Genomic DNA, 7,296 nt, shown 5'->3' on the forward strand with positions numbered 1-7,296 from the left:
TAATTCATTTGATGAGAGCAATAATTGATTTAATGCGCGCATTAATTCAATTATTGCTCTCTTCAATTGAATCAATGATATCTGTAATTCATTTGAAGAGTGCAATAGTTCTTTCAGAGAAAAACTATATAATTAAAGATATCTTCAATTCAACATATCCACAATTGAATTAATGATCTCTTTAATTGAATTGTTGCTCTCTTTAAAAGAATTTATGTGCGCATTAATTCCTTATACAAAAGCATTGTAAATAATTAAAGATATCTTCAGTTGAATTAAAGAAATCATCAAACCATTTATACCGAGCTCTAAAATTAATTATCTACGAAATTGATGCTCTCATCAATTGAATTGAAGAGAGCAATAATTGAATTAATGCGCGCATCAAATCGACTATTGATCTCATTTAATCCGGCTGATGCGCATTGAATTGAAGAGAGCAATAATTGAATTAATGCGCGCATTAAATCAATCAGTAGTGCTCTCATTAATTCAAGTAATTAGAGCAATAATTGAATATTGAAGCGCGCATTCAATCATTTGATGAGAGCAGTAGTTGATTTAATGCGCGCATTAATTCAATTAAAGAGAGCAATAATTGAATTGATGATATCTTCATATAATTGAAGATTGTGTACATGGTACACACGTGTATATTGTATCCTGTAGTTATAGTGTTTGATTGTTGTTAAAATTGTAAATGCCCCCTGCGGTTTGTGGTTCAATCTAAAGAAGTTTATCGGCAGAATTTAATATATCATATATCAGTCTCAAACTTGAAGTATGTAGAACAATGGCAGTTGGGGGGGGGGGTACTAGTACTCTATTGACTTAAGGGTCCAACGATGATATAGGCCATTCTCACTGTCCATGATTGAATGTATCGTAACAATGTTGTTGTGAAAACCTTTAAAGGAATACTATTTTATCTTTGTCATGTATGAATTGTATGGAGTGTAGCAGGTGGTCATGGAAATGAAAACATCCCTATAGGTTTCTAGGTCATGGGTCAAGGTCATTGTCGGTATTTGAATGTACTGTCAGTGTTGTAGACATGTGATAAGTATACCATTCAAGTTTAATTCAGAAAGGGAAGGCGGGGAGTCAAGGATGACTTTATAGACCCGGTGAACTCGGGGATTTCAGGGTCAGGGTAAAGTTCTGTATTTAGTAATGTTTTGGACAAAACGAACAGAACACGGTTTCATCCCAGCATCCTATTTTATATTGAGGCATGGTTAGAACCCACATGTTTTCTCCCCGTTTCACTACATGGAATGTAGTTGCTGTGCATAAACGGACAGAAAACCCCGACAGATTCCGATTAAAATGCGAGATCAAACTAAAATAAATCACAAGTCACTGTTTCTGAATTACACTGCATGGATATGATGAAATGTTGCGAGGGGATACTCTGCATTGTGCCGCCCTTTATAGAATGTGATTAATTTCGATAGACTCATGGCAAAAACGTTATGTTTAATTCCATGTAAGAAATTTTTTAGACACAAAATTGGTAATTTGCCTTGAAATGACCGAAAAGGGAGGAAGGGGAAAGTTTGGTCCATATACCAACAAGTCAAAGGCTCTGAATGACTGATGATAATCGAATTTATGCTGTTTTAGCCCCCGTGGGGACCTGGGTTAGAATAGACCCCAATACCCGTTGCTTGTCATAAGAGGTGACTAAATGGCGCGGTCCTTCAGGTGAGAAAGCAAAAACCGAAGTCCCGTGTCACAGCAGGTGTGGCGTGATAAAGAACCAGGCCTGCTTACAGTAATGGCCATAAGAGTCGAGCATAGGCCTAAATTTTGCGGCCTTTCAATGACAATGGTGACGTCTCCATAAGAGGGAAAGATTCTCGTGATATAATAAAGAATTAATTAAAGAATATACAATCAATCAATCCACCAATCAATATACAACATAATTCAAATAACAAAGGGTAAGATAACAGCACTTTAAAGGAATAGATGCATACTGTAAATATGCGGAATCAAACATTTTATTTCAGTTGTATGATGTAATCTATGGGTCCATATTGCAGTGTCAGTTGATTGGTTCACAGGTATCTGAATTTTAGTCAGTGAACAGATATAAATAGAAAAAAGAAAGAAAGAAAAAATATAACTATATATTCATGTAATTTAAATAGGTTTTTTTCTTTTCTTTTTATATCTATTTACTGACTAAAATTCAGATACCTGTGAACAAATCAACCGACACTGCAGTATAGTCTGTACAACCAATCAACAGACACTGTAGTATAGTCTGTACAACCAATCAACAGACACTGCAGTATAATCTGTACAACCAATCAACAGACACTGTCGTATAGTCTGTACAACCAATCAACAGACACTGCAGTACCCGTACAACCAATCAACAGACACTGCAGTATAGTCTGTACAACCAATCAACAGACACTGTAGTATAGTCTGTACAACCAATCAACAGACACTGCAGTACCCGTACAACCAATCAACAGACACTGTCGTATAGTCTGTACAACCAATCAACAGACACTGTCGTATAGTCTGTACAACCAATCAACAGACACTGTCGTATAGTCTGTACAACCAATCAACAGACACTGTCGTATAGTCTGTACAACCAATCAACAGACACTGTCGTATAGTCTGTACAACCAATCAACAGACACTGTCGTATAGTCTGTACAACCAATCAACAGACACTGTCGTATAGTCTGTACAACCAATCAACAGACACTGTAGTATAGTCTGTACAACCAATCAACAGACACTGTAGTGCAGTACTCGTACAACCAATCAGCAGACACTGTAGTATAGTCTGTACAACCAATCACTATACTGCAGTGTCTGTTGATTGGTTGTACAGACTATACTACAGTGTCTGTTGATTGGTTGTACAGACTATACTACAGTGTCTGTCGATTGGTTGTACGGGTACTGCAGTGTCTGTTGATTGGTTGTACGAGTACTGCACTACAGTGTCTGTTGATTGGTTGTACGAGTACTGCACTACAGTGTCTGTTGATTGGTTGTACAGACTATACTACAGTGTCTGTTGATTGGTTGTACGGGTACTGCAGTGTCTGTTGGTTGGTTGTACGAGACTATACTGCAGTGTTTGTTGAATGGTTGTGTAACAGGAAGGGACAAAATGCAACATACCAGACTGGGATTTAAACCTGGGTCAAACCGGTCGTGGTAGCCCAACGGTTCACCTCGTCATCGAGAGGTCGTGAGTTGGAGCCCCGCTAGTGCAATGACCGCGTCAAACAAAAGATGTTAAAATAGATCGTGATTATTCCTTCACCAAACGCTCGGCATTTAGAAGCGAGAATCGTGGGTATTTTGGATTTGACGTTAAAAATGTAGGTTCTGTGTCATCGCAGGTGTTGGTACGATAAAGAACCCTCACAGCTACAGCCTCGAGTGCTAAGCAAGCTCAAAATTTGTGGTTCTTAACCTACAGCTGTTAATGTCTTAGTATGAATGAAAAATTCTAGATGGAACATAAATGCCTCCTGGATCTCTAGTCAGGTGCTATACCAAATTGGCTATCTGGCTCCCAACGATTGAACAAGTCTATACTGCAGTGTCTGTCGATTGGATGTGTGATGTTGTATGAACCTATATGTTGTTTGTTAACTGGTTATGTGATGTTGTATGAACCTATATGTTGTTTACTGGTTGTGTGATGTTGTATGAACCTATATGTTGTTTGTTTACTGGTTGTGTGATGTTGTATGAATCTATATGTTGTTTGTTTACTGGTTGTGTGATGTTGTATGAACCTATATGTTGTTTACTGGTTGTGTGATGTTGTATGAACCTATATGTTGTTTGTTTACTGGTTGTGTGATGTTGTATGAATCTATATGTTGTTTGTTTACTGGTTGTGTGATGTTGTATGAACCTATATGTTGTTTACTGGTTGTGTGATGTTGTATGTACCTATATGTTGTTTGTTTACTGGTTGTGTGATGTTGTATGAACCTATATGTTGTTTACTGGTTGTGTGATGTTGTATGTACCTATATGTTGTTTGTTTACTGGTTGTGTGATGTTGTATGAACCTATATGTTGTTTACTGGTTGTGTGATGTTGTATGAACCTATATGTTGTTTGTTTACTGGTTGTGTGATGTTGTATGAACCTATATGTTGTTTGTTTACTGGTTGTGTGATGTTGTATGTACCTATATGTTGTTTACTGGTTGTGTGATGTTGTATGAACCTATATGTTGTTTGTTTACTGGTTGTGTGATGTTGTATGAACCTATATGTTGTTTGTTTACTGGTTATGTGATGTTGTATGAACCTATATGTTGTTTGTTTACTGGTTGTGTGATGTTGTATTAACCTATATGTTGTTTACTGGTTGTGTGATGTTGTATGAACCTATATGTTGTTTGTTTACTGGTTGTCTGATGTTGTATTAACCTATATGTTGTTTACTGGTTGTGTGATGTTGTATGAACCTATATGTTGTGTGTTTACTGGTTGTGTGATGTTGTATGTATCTATATGTTGTTTACTGGTTGTGTGATGTTGTATGAACCTATATGTTGTTTGTTTACTGGTTGTGTGATGTTGTATGAACCTATATGTTGTTTATTTACTGGTTGTGTGATGTTGTATGAACCTATATGTTGTTTGTTTACTGGTTGTGTGATGTTGTATGAACCTATATGTTATTGTTTACTGGTTGTGTGATGTTGTATGAACCTATATGTTGTTTACTGGTTGTGTGATGTTGTATGAACCTATATGTTGTTTGTTTACTGGTTGTGTGATGTTGTATGTACCTATATGTTGTCTACTGGTTGTGTGATGTTGTATGAACCTATATGTTATTGTTTACTGGTTGTGTGATGTTGTATGTACCTATATGTTGTTTACTGGTTGTGTGATGTTGTATGAACCTATATGTTGTTTACTGGTTGTGTGATGTTGTATGAACCTATATGTTGTTTACTGGTTGTGTGATGTTGTGTGAACCTATATGTTGTTTACTGGTTGTGTGATGTTGTATGAACCTATATGTTGTTTACTGGTTGTGTGATGTTGTATGAACCTATATGTTGTTTACTGGTTGTGTGATGTTGTATGAACCTATATGTTGTTTGTTTACTGGTTGTGTGATGTTGTATGAACCTATATGTTGTTTACTGGTTGTGTGATGTTGTATGAACCTATATGTTGTTTGTTTACTGGTTGTGTGATGTTGTATGTACCTATATGTTGTTTACTGGTTGTGTGATGTTGTATGAACCTATATGTTATTGTTTACTGGTTGTGTGATGTTGTATGTACCTATATGTTGTTTACTGGTTGTGTGATGTTGTATGAACCTATATGTTGTTTACTGGTTGTGTGATGTTGTATGAACCTATATGTTGTTTACTGGTTGTGTGATGTTGTGTGAACCTATATGTTGTTTACTGGTTGTGTGATGTTGTATGAACCTATATGTTGTTTACTGGTTGTGTGATGTTGTGTGAACCTATATGTTGTTTGTTTACTGGTTGTGTGATGTTGTATGAACCTATATGTTGTTTACTGGTTGTGTGATGTTGTGTGAACCTATATGTTGTTTACTGGTTGTGTGATGTTGTATGAACCTATATGTTGTTTGTTTACTGGTTGTGTGATGTTGTATGAACCTATATGTTGTTTGTTTACTGGTTGTGTGATGTTGTATGAACCTATATGTTGTTTACTGGTTGTGTGATGTTGTATGAACCTATATGTTGTTTGTTTACTGGTTATGTGATGTTGTATGTACCTATATGTTGTTTACTGGTTGTGTGATGTTGTATGTACCTATATGTTGTTTACTGGTTGTGTGATGTTGTATGAACCTATATGTTGTTTACTGGTTGTGTGATGTTGTGTGAACCTATATGTTGTTTACTGGTTGTGTGATGTTGTATGAACCTATATGTTGTTTGTTTACTGGTTATGTGATGTTGTATGTACCTATATGTTGTTTGTTTACTGGTTGTGTGATGTTGTATGTACCTATATGTTGTTTGTTTACTGGTTGTGTGATGTTGTATGAACCTATATGTTGTTTACTGGTTGTGTGATGTTGTATTAACCTATATGTTGTGTTTGTTTACTGACTGTGTGATGTTGTATGTACCTATATGTTGTTTACTGGTTGTGTGATGTTGTATGAACCTATATGTTGTTTGTTTACTGGTTGTGTGATGTTGTATGAACCTATATGTTGTTTACTGGTTGTGTGATGTTGTATGTACCTATATGTTGTTTACTGGTTGTGTGATGTTGTATGAACCTATATGTTGTTTGTTTACTGACTGTGTGATGTTGTATGTACCTATATGTTGTTTACTGGTTGTGTGATGTTGTATGAATCTATATGTTGTTTGTTTACTGGTTGTGTGATGTTGTATGTACCTATATGTTGTTTACTGGTTGTGTGATGTTGTATGAATCTATATGTTGTTTGTTTACTGGTTGTGTGATGTTGTATGAATCTATATGTTGTTTACTGGTTGTGTGATGTTGTATGAATCTATATGTTGTTTGTTTACTGGTTGTGTGATGTTGTATGAACCTATATGTTGTTTACTGGTTGTGTGATGTTGTATGAATCTATATGTTGTTTGTTTACTGGTTGTGTGATGTTGTATGAATCTATATGTTGTTTACTGGTTGTGTGATGTTGTATGAATCTATATGTTGTTTGTTTACTGGTTGTGTGATGTTGTATGAATCTATATGTTGTTTACTGGTTGTGTGATGTTGTATGAATCTATATGTTGTTTGTTTACTGGTTGTGTGATGTTGTATGAATCTATATGTTGTTTACTGGTTGTGTGATGTTGTATGAATCTATATGTTGTTTACTGGTTGTGTGATGTTGTATGAATCTATATGTTGTTTGTTTACTGGTTGTGTGATGTTGTATGAACCTATATGTTGTTTACTGGTTGTGTGATGTTGTATGAATCTATATGTTGTTTACTGGTTGTGTGATGTTGTATGAATCTATATGTTGTTTACTGGTTGTGTGATGTTGTATGAACCTATAAGTTGTTTGTTTACTGGTTGAACCTATATGTTGTTTGTTTACTGGTTGTGTGATGTTGTATGAACCTATATGTTGTTTGTTTACTGGTTGTGTGATGTTGTATGAACCTATATGTTGTGTGTTTACTGGTTGTGTGATGTTGTATGAACCTATATGTTGTGTGTTTACTGGTTGTGTGATGTTGTATGAACCTATATGTTGTTTACTGGTTGTGTGATGTTGTATGAATCTATATGTTGTTTGTTT

Source organism: Ostrea edulis, chromosome 5 (genome assembly GCF_947568905.1).
Source record: "Ostrea edulis chromosome 5, xbOstEdul1.1, whole genome shotgun sequence".
NCBI classification, from domain to species: Eukaryota; Metazoa; Mollusca; class Bivalvia; order Ostreida; family Ostreidae; genus Ostrea; species Ostrea edulis.